At 35.2% G+C, this 14,806-nt stretch overlaps 1 long non-coding RNA gene across 1 annotated transcript in view; it reads left to right on the forward strand.

Annotated features, from left to right (window-relative positions):
• The first annotated feature begins 1,780 nt into the window (after window positions 1-1,780).
• The window catches only part of LOC109193534, an 86,617-nt gene continuing 73,591 nt past the window's right edge, over window positions 1,781-14,806 (forward strand). The window contains exon 1 of the long non-coding RNA XR_002056298.1: window positions 1,781-1,882. This is a non-coding gene — a long non-coding RNA (uncharacterized LOC109193534). The remainder of the gene's footprint in view (window positions 1,883-14,806) is intronic.

Consider the following 14,806-nt stretch of genomic DNA (forward strand, 5'->3'; position numbering starts at 1 on the left):
AATAGCAAATAATCCTTCTAATTCCATTTGTTGTTCTCTTCTCTCATGTGTGTGTATATATATATATATGAGGTTTCTAACATCTAGGGGGGAGGGGAGGAAGGTTTCTAACCTCTATTTTATCAAGGAATGTAGTCAAAATTTTCTTTTATTTTCTTTATTGTATCTGAGCCAACATACACCAGAAGAAGAGAAAGAAAATAATGACGCCATGATTGAAAATAAACAAAAAAATAAAAAATTGTTCATTATTCAAAACCTTCACGAAAAAGTTAATCTAAATTAATTATTTTCTTTAGAAATTTCAAGTTCTTTCTCTGGTTCATAGCCTATCGAGGAAAGCAAACCACCATAAACTTTTAAAAAAGAGGATGGCAAGAAATTGCTCAATCTTGATGAAACTAGTACTACTTACTATGTATGGAAATCAATTGAATATAAAACTTTCCATATATCCAAAGAGAAATAGATGTTTCATTTGTTGCATAAACTATTATGATACTGATCAAAGAAAATTTATCATTTAATGAATATTTACTAAAATTCAAATGTATTTGTGATAGCTTAGCAACCATTAAAAAAATGTCTGAGTTAATACTCGATTTTGTCCCACGACTATAGTTAATTAATGATATCGAAAAAGAATTTCGTAGGAATTTTAATGAATTTGAAAAAGAATTAGTTAATTAATGATATGAAAAATTCCAACGAAATTCTAATATATTAGTTAATTTTCATATGAAATTGTAGTCAATATATACTATTAATTCTGTAATACAAATGTGATTCTAATATATTAATTACCGTACACTCATCTATACTAATATAAATATTAATTAGTTGGTAAAAAAAATAATAAAGCTTAATTGGGAACAAAATTTTATTTAGAAATTAACTAATATCTAATGAATTGAAAAAAAAAAAATTCTTTGAAATTTTTCATTTTTCTTTTTTAAGTACATATTGACTTTAATTTGTGATACCAATTCATTAGATATTCATATTAGTATATATTGACTAATATATTACAAAATTTTATATGGAAAATTCTCACGAAATTCTAATATATTAGTTATTTTGCATATAAAATTTAAAACAATATATACTATTACTTTTGTAATACAAATGAGATTCTAATATATTACTTACCGTATACTAATCTCTACTAATACGAATACTAATTAATTGGTAAAAAAATAATAAAGCTTAAGTGGTAATAAAATTTTATATGGAAATTAACTAATATCTAATAAAATTTGTGGTAACAATTCATTATATATCTCTACCAAAAAACAATTCATTATATATCTCTACTAAAAAAACAATTCATTATATATTAGTTAATTTCCATATAAATTTTTGTTAGTAATTAAGCTTTATTATTTTTTTTACCAATTAATTAATATTCATATTAGTTTGGCCATTTTTTACCGATTGCTTGCAACTCCGAAATGCCATGCGCCAGGAGTCAATGACTATAATGTCTTATGTTGGGGTCACAGTAGATCAATGCAGGATGTTGGTGGCTTCGTTTACTTATTGCTCATTAAGTTATGCTTCTAGACAGGTTAATTCATCTGCACATGTTTTAGCTTCTTTAGCTTTTACTCAGGACCAGTTTATGTTATAGGATTCAATCCCTCCTGACTATATTGCAGCTTTGCTTCATTAATACAATCATTTATTGGTTGGCTTTCAAAAAAAATATTAGTTTGGGCGGGAAAGTTGAAGAGGAGGATTTTTACTTTTATTTATGGTATAGAAGTATAGATGACAACCCTTTAGGTAATTAAGTTCGGTTAAAAATAACTGATCATAACCGATCGAAAATTTCAGTTTTCGGTCGGTTTGGTTATGAGATTGACATCGGTTATTTCGGTTGGTTATGGGAAGGTTAATATTCTTTCGGTTATTAACCGAAAATCGACCGAAATCGACCGATGCTCACCCCTAGTTGTGGGTTCAAGCCACAATGGAGGCGGTATTGACTCTTTGTGTTTCAGTAGGTTGAGAAAGTAGCTATGAACAGATACTGCATTGTATCAGAGTCAGTGGTACTCAAAAAACAAAATATTAACAATTCTCAATAATGACCATCCTTTCGTCATGCTTATTGAATGTCTTTGGTGTAAAGCCTTTAGTTAATAGGTCTGCAATCATCAATCTAGTGATGATGTGTTCAATTGGTACTCTTCGTTTGCGTACATCTTTTTTTTTTTTTCTTTTAATTTTTATGCGAAGGAGGAGGGGTACACCCGAGATCAGTATCTGATCCTAACAGAGTTGACGCCATTCAGAATTCCCAATTCATCACTGCGGAGCATTTTCTAGATAGCCGTGGGAGGACGTCAAAATCGCGACTAAATTGTTCGCGACACACTATTTAATCACAAATGAATAACTGTCGGGAAATGCAATCGCGGCGGTTTATAACCGCCGCTAAATGAGCAATTTGGTGTAGTGTCACCGCAGAAGATGCAATGAATGTGTTGGCAAATTTGCAATCCTTATATAATGGATGTAAACAATGGACCATGGTGCATGTGTTTTATTTTGTGAGTTTTTTTCTGTGCTCCTAAATCAGATTTGAAAAATAAATTAATATATAACATGTATGTGTCGTCTGCTATATGGACCAAGGTCCATGATATAAATTATGCCGCAAATTTGATAAAGAATTAGAAGGGGCAGCGCGAACGCAAGCTCCCATTCTCACAAATTATGACATAAGCTCCACCACTTTGGTACACCTTAGCCCGGCATCCTTCCTAACAAGTGCAATAGAAGTCACCAACCTAAGCCAAACGATCGCCCATTGACCCCATCCAGATAAGTATGCATTTCAATTCCCTTCAATAGGGATGTCAACGGGGCAAGGTGGGGGCAGGGATTATACTCCTCTTTTGTAGGTTTTGTTCAGCTCCACCGTCAGTTTTCTTCAAATGTGGGACTCTTTAAAATACAAATTTTTGCTTGCTCTCCCACAGTTTTGCTCTTTTGTTCCTTTCTGTTTTGTTCTTTTTTCCCTAATGCAAAATTAATTAGCATATACTCTGCATTTATTCATTTTTAACAATAGCTTCATGATGTTGTGTGGCATTAATTTTGCTCAAAATTTCCATTATCTCGAGTCCTATAAAAGTCATCAGTAATCAATTGTAGCCCATGACTTAATCAAAACTAATTAACTCTAAAATCTTCTAGCTGGCTGCAGCACTATGAATCATGCCTGGAATCACTAGAATATTTGTATCTATTATCTCATTCTAACTACACATTTAAGTATCCCTCTATCAACTTCACCTAAAGAGTGAATTGGAATGGAAATGCAATAGATTTAACCTTTTGATGGGCTAACAAAAATTTTCAATTTACAAATTTGGGAGGGGCTACGCGAACGCAAGCCCCCTCTACCACAAATTATGACGTAGGCTCCACCACATGGGTAGACCTTAGGCTAGTACCCCTCCAAAGTGCAATGGAAGTCACCTGCCTAGGCCACGGGGCTTCATGATCACCCATTGACCCCGTCCAGGTAAGTATGTTTCAAACTCTCCCTTGACCCTCTCTTATATGACACTGCGCAGTTCCAACATATGTTTTTTTTTTCAATGTGGGACTCTTCAAAATATAACATGCTGGTTTTCACACACTTTTGTTCTTATAATCTTATCTTTTGCTAACTCCATAGTTGTAAAAGGTTCTAGAAACTGATTCATAGTGTTCTTTTGTAACAGCAGAATATAATGTAGAGTAAGATCTGGCTTTGTTCTTCACTTTAATTTGCACTGCAAAAGGTATACCATTTTTGCCCCACTTTGCATTTTGCAATATGGAATTGATTTTAAAATGTTCTGTAATCTTCTGTGAAGCATTTATAGTTTCAACCACAATCCAAGTGAATTGGGCACATATACAAAATATATGAATTGCAGATTGCAGACACCTACTACCTAGTTAAACTTTCTAAATTGTAACAATTAATGTTAATGCTGGCTGGCAAATACTGCCTTTTCTTCCATAGTCTCCACAACATTTATTGTCTGTCTAGTCCTGAATCAAGAAACATGCTACTCAATCATTATTGCGTAGACCGTGATCCACTAGGGGTGCGAACGAGCCGAGCCTACCTCGAGCTCGATAAACAATAGGTAGGCTCGAACTCAAAAATTGAAACTTGCGCTCAACTTGGTTATGAAACGAACCAGGTCGAGTTCGGCTCGAACTCGGAGTTGACCAAGCTCGAGCTGCTCGACTCACCCTTATGATCCAAAAATGTGTACATAAAGTATATTATTCTAACACATAAAATAATATTATTTTAACACAAAATACAAACCACATAATTTTTTAACATCAAAATGACAACATTTTAGACTGTAATCCACACAACACAATAATTTACCCATGCTACTATCATTTTGCTGTAACATTTCCATTATGTCACCATTAAGTGGTGCAAGTTAATAGTCCATTTATGGCCATAATGTTGTGGTTTGAAACGGAAGTAATGGTTTTCGTTACTTAACCTATAATGATGGCACGTAGGTTATATATATGTGTATGGTCCTCCCACTGCTCCTGTGACTTGACACTACACCATCTAGTTGTACAGGAGACCAAGTGGTAGACAAAATCCTAAAATTCTTTACTGCTCTTCAAACAATGCAACGAGGTTTAGAACTATGGCTGGAGATTCTTGATCATATGCTTCCACTATAAGGTTAGATTACATGTATTATTTGTGTATTTCTAACATTTGGTATCAGAGCTTGTTTAGTCTCTGCCTAGTTGGTGAAATTTTCATGATATATATTTTAAATAAATATATATGTAATTTGAATATATGTAGCAAATGTTGCGAATGCTTGCAATATAGCTTTTATTTGTACATATGCATATATGTATTTTTGCAACTCACCATGAACGTTGGAACAAAAATATTACAGCATAAATTTTTGGGATGTGTGTGTGGTTGTTGGTTTTTTGAACCTGATATTTTGAATATATTTCTAAAACCTGATATTTTGAATATATTTATTTTAGAAATATATATTTTACGTATATATATTTATTTTGCTTAAAAAATGTATATACTTACGATCGGGTTCTGTTGCCTGACTATTATCCGCTGCTTGGGTGTTGATGAGTGCTGGAGGGAGGCAGCGACCATTGTCGCCATGCTGGCCGGACTTTGAGTGGCATTAAGTGTCAGGCGATGGGGTGATAAGGGTTGCCATATCCTCGCCTTTGCTCTCTAGCGGCTGCCAGTAGCACTGATGATGGATAATCGCGACGGCAGCGCCTTAGCGCTGGCTTCGGGGAGACGACGGTGGTCGCGGAGGTGCGGTTGAGAGAAAACGTTGGAGCGGTGTGCAGTTCGGTTCCCAGTGGTGGTTGCGAGCGATGCTGTTCCGGCCTCCTCCATCGGATCCGGCCGGTTCTGCTTTCTTCCTTTCCATCCAGTGACGTCTCTCTCCTTCTGCGCTCCTGGTTGATGTTGACGCTACCGGTGACTATGCTCCAGCCATATGTAATAACCATTATCGATTTTGAACTGAGGAATCAATATGTCGTAACACTGTTATCATTATTTGTGATGCCCACTTTAATTGAGTATGAATATTTGATTTTATATTCATATATTTGAGTTTGTTTTACACATATAGTTAAATTAAGTGCATAATATTATTGTTTAAATTATGCAATTTAGTTTTGTGAGAATTTAATTCATAAATGTCAACATATCATATGGTTTTGATATGGTTAGAATTTACAATTTTAAACTAGTTCTCATAAAGTTTACTATATGCATTGATTTTTTTTTTTTTTTTTTTTTTTTTGTATTGGGCCTATAAGCTAAAACTTTTCAATAATTGAAAAGTATATGGTTATTATAAATTCTTATTCAAATTTTATAATCCTTCAAGTTTTGGATTTATGTTGTTATTTGAATAATAATTTTATAGCTCATTTTAAATTGTTATTATGATGTACAATTTATTTGGATATGAGCATATTGAATTTCACATATAATTGTTCACTAGCATAACATTATATTTTCTAGTTATGTGAATTTAATTATGACTTTGGAATTGCATAAGTTAGGAATTATAATAATTCCTTGTTAAGGTGAACCTTGTTTGTGGAATAATAAATGGTAGTGCATTATGTTTAAGCACCTTTAGACCGTTTAGAATGTTCACTTGAGATTAAAAGTCTTTCCATAGGCGAACTATTAAAGATTTGGAAAGATTGCTCGTCAATTATGCCTTTAGTGTGAGAAAACATGAACCGGTGAAAAGTTTCTCGGGAAGGGGCCAATGTGCTACTAGTTCCCTTGAAACATTACTCTGTCTAAGGAGTTGGTTATTTTTAATGAGGCTCCGTCCCAACCAACTTTCCTGGGAGTAAACTTGGAATTGTTTATCATATTGTTGCATAATTGTTTTTAGCCTTTAAAGTTGATGCCTAAGATATTAAGAAAATAGTCTAGTGATCTTATAATTTTGATTAATTAAGTAATAGCCACGGTATCTTTGATTAATTGAAATTTTGTGAGATCACATACAGTAGACGTATTGATTGTGATTAATTATATGATATAATAAAATTTAGCCCACAGGCAATTTTGTTATGTTTATATAATTAATTAGGGTAAAAACACCAAACTATGATCATAATTTAGCCCACAGGCAATTATGCATCGGAATATAGTTTTGGTGAGTTTTATCATTATAGATAGGAAGGTAAATTTATTTAACATATGGTTTTAATATAAATAAATTGGCGTCTTCTATCATAAAGTTATGATATATGTACATATTCAAAAGTATTTTTATGTGTACATTTTGTGATATTAGTCTAGTTTCTTTTATGTGTATTTATTATGTATGGAAGAAATTTGGATTAATAGCTTGGTACATTAATATTCTTTTGTGTACAAATATCAAGTGATCAATACAATTTCATAACTGAAATTATTAAGTTATTTTGATCACTTTGTGACTAATTACATAAAGTATAATAAAATCTACCCACAGGAATTTTATTATATTAATGTAAATAGTCAAGATAAAATATTAAATCATATTTCTTAATTTACCCATAGGGATTAAGAAAAGGAACATGGTTTGATAGTTTTATCATAAAGTTGTAGATGAATCTAATTGAATAAAACTTCAGCCCACAGGCAAGTTTTATGTAACTAGATTCTTCTATCCCCTTTGATAATAATTTTATCATAAAGTTTTAGTTGAGTCTAATCGAACAAAACTTTAGCCCACAGGCAAGTTTTGTGTCACTAGATTCTTCTATTTGATTATCATAAAGTCTCAGTTGAGTCCAATTAAATAAATCTTTAGCCTACATGCAAGTTTTATGTCACTGGATTCTTCTGTTTAAATTGATGATCAAGATAAAATTTTATCATACCAATTTTAGAATTTATAACTTTAAGGCTAGTTATAATTCTATGTCACATGGGTTGCATTGGCAACACATGTATTTTGTTACAACTCCAAAACTTTAGTAACTTGAAATTGTTACTATATGTGGCTTACTTCGTTTTTCAACCCAATCACAATAGAGATTTTGAATTTGGACATGATATACTTTTGGATCCTTATATTGGAATTGTACATATCTAGCCAAATTTCAACTAAAGCAATTTAATTTTGTTTAAATAGTTGGAAATTGTGTCTGTTACATGTACATATTTAACATGTCCAACTATGGTGGGAAATTATAATCCTTGTTAAATTAGTTGGACTTGATGATCATTAGTGTGTATATCATTTATGTTCAAGAATAACTTTATTAGTGAGAGTAATGGTTTGATCAGTGGGAGTGATCATTTAAAAGATCAATAAGATGCCCCATTTGATTAGTGGGAGTGATCACATTAAAGATGTCTTACTTCAAGATTGCTCAATCAATAGTTCAATTTAGGGCTGGGCATTTCGGTTCGGTTCGGCCTCAAACCGGTTCTTCGGTTTGAGGAAACCGATCGGTTCGGGTTAAATCCGAACCGAACCGGAAAACCGATCGATTTTTTGCTTTTTTTTTTTTTTTTAATAATAATAAATATATATTATATTAAATGTTTAAGGTGAGGTTTGAACCCTTACTCATTTGGTTATAAACTAAGAGCTTTAGCCACTAAACTATAGCCACATTTATGTTTATATTCACATTTGTATGGTAATAAAGGTATACATTTTTCATTAAATGTTGCACACTTCAAATATAATGAATAAAATTGTCCGTACTACATTCTTGTTAGACTAAAATATCATTATACCGTTATTACACCGTTGCTATTTAATTCTAAAAATTTTATAATTCTATCATTATTATCACACACACACACACACACACACACACACACACACACACACACACACACACACACACACACATATATATATATATATATATATATATATATATATATATATATATATATAATTAACTATGATATTTTTTTCCTATTCTTTAATTATCATTTTATTAAAATCATTATATAATTACTTTAATTGTTGATTATATTTTAATTAAATTTCTATGAATAGTAAATCATATATGTGTGTATATATATAAAGATACACACACGTACCAATATATGTGACCAGGTACTAGATTAGAATTATAGATATATTATTTAATTATTGTAAAAATAAAATATAAATTATATCAAAATTGTTTATATTATTAATAAAAAAAAATATAAATTTTGTTCATCTCTATAATTTTCAAATACGATGATTATAATTTACTACTTTAAGGAATTGCGAAATATAATTTGAACTATAATTTGTAATTATTTGCATTTATCAATTTTGTAATGTTAGACATAAATTTTCGTGCATCACGCGTACAAAATGCTGGTATTATATATATTTTATAATAATTAATAATTTTAACTCCTCAAGTCTTCAAATCTCAACTCCAAGTTGTAAGTCCCAACATTTGGTGTTTTAATAATTTTTATTTTTCAAATATTAACGATAGATGAATGATTCTTCATCTTGTCATCAACAAAACACTTCAAGTGGCACTCCAAGTGAGCCAACTGAACAATCAGTTAGGCAAAAAAAGAAACGTTCAAATGGTAGACTTTCACCAAAACCGAACCGAAACCGAAACCGAACCCGAACCGAACCGAACTTTTCAAACCGAAACCGAAACCGAACTCTATTTTAAACCGAATGGTTTAATTTTTTCAAAACCGAAAAACCGAAACCGAAAAAAACCGAACCGAAACCCGAAGTGCCCAGCCCTAGTTCAATTTGTTGAACTAGCTACAAGTTGTGCAACATATTTCTGAAAATGTTGTAACAACATTAATAGTTTTTATTATAACAATGACATTAAGTTTATGGTAAACTATCACGAGTTAGATTCTTTAGCATTTATTGGAGTCTTTCGTCTCATCAAATTGATCCTGGGCCATTAAGATTTAAAAGGTTCAAGATTCAATGTTGAGAGACATAAAGCATGCAAAGACTCATGATGTTGGTTCATATAGATGAATCTTGAGGGTTTTTTGTTTTTATGATGATACAATATTTTGTTGTTTCATAAAATTACATTGATAAAATCCTCATTATTGCTCTATGACATGAAAGTTGGGCTTCCTTCTTTTTTGGAGATCATTTATAAGGTGTATGTTTAAAGTTCCGTTTGTGGGTTTAGACTCATGAATTTGTTATCTAAGTCGTTGGAATATGGACTACTCAATTATTATCTTTGGCTAAGATTAATGAGAATAGGAGTGACAGACGTGTCAACTCTGAAAACTTAGCTGTCAGCGATAATATTAAAGATAATGAGTTAGTCATGTAATATATTAGCATTTTGCTAATAGTTTCGGATCCCTACTTAAGGCATGCTTATAAGAATTTTAGGGATCGTACATGGTACATGAAACTTATTATGTGACTATATTGTACGTACATTTATGTTGTCACTTCTGTGTAATAATTTGGATGGTTTCTCCTATGGTTATGCGCGTATTTATTTGAGAAACATCCCTAAGGTTGGACCAAGAATAAACGTAGGGTTTATTCATAAAGGACCTGAGTTGGAATCAAAATGCATGTGATGCATAGATGGTATTACTCACACTTTAATTTAGAGGACATACCACTATGATTCATGTTTTTTGATCTTCAACAAAGGTTGTGTCAATACTTGCACCAAGTGGAAAATTGTAACATTTTCCATTAATATTGTACAAATGAAGTTGTGCAAGTTTATTAGGCCAAATTTAGCCATTGCGGCAATAATTAGTTTTTGATAACTAATTATAATCAAGAATGAACATAAGGTTTATTCATTAAGTTTTATACCACATAAGGTACTTAGAGAAGAAGTTACATTGTAATCATAAGTGGATACTACTCTGATTAAGAAGAACTATCTCTATGGTTCATGTTTTTGCTTCTTTGAGTTAATACTTGCACCAAGTGGGAGAATGTAACATTTCCATTATGTCACCATTAAGTGGTGCAAGTTAATAGGCCATTTATGGCCATAATGTTGTGGTTTGAAACGGAAGTAACGGTTTCCGTTACTTAACCTATAATGATGGCACGTAGGTTATATCTGCTCTGTGACTTGACACTACACCATCTAGTTGTATAGGAGACCAAGTGGTAGACAAAATCCTAAAATTCTTTACTGCTCTTCAAACAATGCAACGAGGTTTACAACTATGGCTGGAGATTCTTGATCATATGCTTCCGCTATAAGGTTAGATTACATGTATTATTTGTGTATTTCTAACATTTGCATGCAGCCTAAAGAGAATAGATTAACCCAAATGTTAAAAACTAAAAGTTGGATAGGGGCTGCGCGAACGCAAGCCCCCACTGGCACAAATTATGACGTAAGCGCCACCGCTTAGGTAGACCTTAAGTTGACACCCCTCCAACGTGCAATAGAAGTTGACAACATAGGCCATGAGCCTTTATGATCGCCCATTGACCCCGTCCAGGTAAGTATGTTGTACATTCTCCCTCAGCCCATTTTTATGTTGCTCTACTGCACCCCAACATAGGTTAACTTGGCAATGTAGGACTCTTTCAACCATACAATAATTTCTGCTGTTTTCTTTTTCATGCTTCCTTTTGTTTTTTGGTGTTCTTTTCTTTAATCTTTCTCCTAACATTTACAATGCCACGATTAATTTGCTTAGTGTATTTTTTGCATTAAAAACTCTACTAAATTTGGCATATCTAAGAACTGTAGCAACGTTCATTTGACCTCCCTCTTGTTCCCAATCTCAATCACTATATATAACTCATCCACAATTTTTGCACTTAATTAAGATTTCAATTCTCATATGTACTTTAAGAGGCTTGTTCTTGCACTAGAAATGTCCAAAGCCATTGATGGATTTAATTAACCCGGGGTGAACCCGAATCAATAAATCCGGATAAGAACGTAACGTATGAATTAATCAATAACACGAAACGATGTCGTAAGGGCCGTAGAGACCGTATATTATATTAAATGTTGTAAATTGGCTATTACAATGGTTTTAGGACAAAGTGTGTAGAATAGATAGATAAAATGTAATGAGCGTGCCTTGTTAGGACAAGGAGGGGGGGCTTTTATACAAGCTAAACCCCCCAACCGCCTCCCCCTAAATCGGGGGGCGGTTAGATCACCCTTTGACCGGGCCTGGGTGGACCGGGTCGGGTTACGTCCCTTGGGCTCGGGTAGTACCGAGCTCCCTTACCCAAGCTCATTATGGCCTGAGCTCGGGTAAGGTCGAGCTACCCGACCCGAGTCCACCACCACGTGGCTTGGGTCGGGGCACCTCCGAGGTGCCTTGGGCCGGGGTATTTTGGGCTCCACCTTGGTGCTCCGGGTCCGCGCTGCTACCCCAGGTCGAGTCGTATGTATAATATATCCGTCATGAGTCCCCACTCTCTTCGTTGTGAGAAGTCGACGACGAAAGAGAGTAGATATCCCGACCCGACCTCCATGTGCGAATGTAGCCGAGCTCACCCTGGCCGAGGTGCCTTGTGCCGAGGCGTCTTGAGCCGAGGTGTCTTATGCCGAGGCGTCTTGGGCCGAGGTGTCCTGAGCCGAGGTGCCTTGTGTCGAGGTGTCCTGAGCCGAGGTGCCTTGGGTCGAGGTGAGACGTCTTGGGCTGAGGTGAAACGTCTTGGGCCGCTCCACCTCCTTGTTCCGCTCCCCCGGGTCGGTTTGCTCCGCGCCTAATATATCCATCATGACTCCCCCACTATCTTCATTGTGAGGAGTCAACAACGACCGAGAGTAAGACAATGCACTACCCCGACCTTCCTCACGCAGGTGGCCCGAGCTCAAAGTAGCCGACCTTGTTCTCCCTTGGTGATGTACTAGACTTGTCATTTTGAATATTTTGTATGGACAATTGGCTCCTTTGCTTCGTTGACGTGATGTTTTGCACCCTTCACATGTTATTATATTTTGTATGAACTTGATTTTTTTTTTTTTTTCATGAGCCTTCGGCTAGTTCCAAGGTGCTCAACCTCGGTTTGTACCGAGGTGAGAGATCCCAGCACTGGCCGAGGTGTCACCAAGATGTACCTCGGCGGCATGCCGTGGTGCAAAATTGATGGACCTCGGCAAGCTGCCGAGGTGCGCTAGGCACCCCCCCCCCCCCCCCCACCTTTTTTTTTTTTTTTTTTTTGGACCTTGTGTTAGCCTCTCCTCAATAAAGTCCCATGAGACTATGCATTCGGGCTCTTCCGTCAAGGTTGGTACGCGAGGTCGGACCTCGAGCCCCCTTAGGGTGCGCTAGCCGCTCGAGTCGAGTCCTGCCAGACCAAGCCACTGGGCTCCTCCGTCGGGGTTGGTACGCGAGGTTGGACCTCGTGCCCCCTTAGGGTGCGCTTAGCCACTCGAGCCAAGTCCTATCGGACTAAGCCACCGGGCTCCTCCGTCGGGGTTGGTACGCGAGGCTGGGCCTCGTGCCCCCTTAGGGTGCGCGCTAGCCGCTCGGGCTAAGTCCTTTCGGACTATGCCACTGGGCTCCTCCGTTGGGTTGGTACGCGAGGTCGGACCTCGTGCCCCCTTAGGGTGCGTCCTCCGTCGGGGTTGGTACGCGAGGTTGGGTCCTGTGCCCCCTTAGGGTCCGCGGGGGGAAGTCGAGTGAGCACTCGTTCCCCCTCATTTTATGTGTTTTTTTAAAGGGAGAACAAATAAGTAAAACCCAAACTTCGTAACAAGAAGATTTATTCCGCTTATTGCTGTCCACTAAGACATTATTTGGAAGGGAAAGTGTAACACCCCACTTTTCTAACTCTTAATTACATCTCTAAACAGTCATTAACATAAACTAAGCAACGGAAAACTAGAAGATAAGAAGTGAGAGTGTCACCGCCACAACCACCACTCCTTTGGTGATTGCACAGGCTAAAAGGGGTAAAACTACAAATAAGATTAAGTTTGGGTACTAATATAAATACTGGGAAAGTAAGGGGGAAAAACGTTGCCCCAACACAGTCTACATCAATCCTCAAACATAAAGTCATAAGTCTAAATCCATAACATGATCATAAATAACTAGAGTTTAGACATCTCAAACTAAGAGATTAATCTAACTCAATCTCTTCTCACTGCTGGGCCCACCTGAAAGGGATTTTTGCAAGCAACACATAGACAACAGGAAAAACACTCGTTAGCATGAAGCTAAGTATAACCACACTCAACCCTGTAAAGCATTCTAGCATATACTTTGAAAACATTTGATGTTTTTATAGCAATAAGCTAATCTCAAATCATCATTAGATTTATTACATTCTTTCTAAATGCTTGCACCCTATAATATCAGCTGGCATGCTCATATATGTATAAGACTGATCACGTAGATACATTAGCATATAGACTTCTTGAATAACTTATCAAGCACTTCATGCTTACAGATAGGTTCATGCTAAAAGACCATATAACAGGTGTTTACATGCTTTCATATTCTTATCACATAACTTGATAAATAGAGCTTCTAATACAACTCAATAATCATTCTCAAGGAATATCTCAAGTTAAACTTCTCATTAAACAATCTTTACGATGCTTTATTCGCATAAAATCATGTATAACATTATGATCATACTTCTTATGCAATCTACTGCAACAATATATTCATACTCATATGCAATCTAGTGCAACAATATAATCATACTCTTGTGCAATCTCGTGCAATAATATACTCATACTCATATGCAATCTCGTGTAACAATATAATCATACTCATATGCAATCTAGTGCAATAATATACTCATACTCATATGCAATCTCGTGCAACAATATAATCATACTCTTATGCAATCTAGTGCAACAATATAATCATACTCATATGCAATCTTGTGCAGTTATATTCTCATACTCATATGCAATCTCGTGCGACAATATAATCATACTCTTATGCAATCTAGTGCAATAATATAGTCATACTCTTATGCAATCTAGTGCAACAATATAATCATACTCATATGCAATCTTGTGCAGTTATATTCTCATACTCATATGCAATCTGGTGCAATAATATAATCATATGCAATCTCGTGCAACTATAGATATATAAATACTCATACACTCTTTTATAAAATAGAATACTTTCTGTGGAGGTCTCTTTCTTACTTTCTCGAGTCACTCTTGACTCTCTTTCTTTCTCTTGAGTCTTTATTGACTCTCTTTCTTGAGTCTCTGTTGACTCTCTTTCTTGAGTCTCTGTTGACTCTCTTTCTTTCTCTTATACTCGTAGACGGCTTAGGGTTTCACAGAAGTGTGACTTACCCCATCGGGA

The sequence above is a fragment of the Ipomoea nil genome, unplaced genomic scaffold (genome assembly GCF_001879475.1).
Source record: "Ipomoea nil cultivar Tokyo-kokei standard unplaced genomic scaffold, Asagao_1.1 scaffold1895, whole genome shotgun sequence".
NCBI lineage: Eukaryota > Viridiplantae > Streptophyta > Magnoliopsida > Solanales > Convolvulaceae > Ipomoea > Ipomoea nil.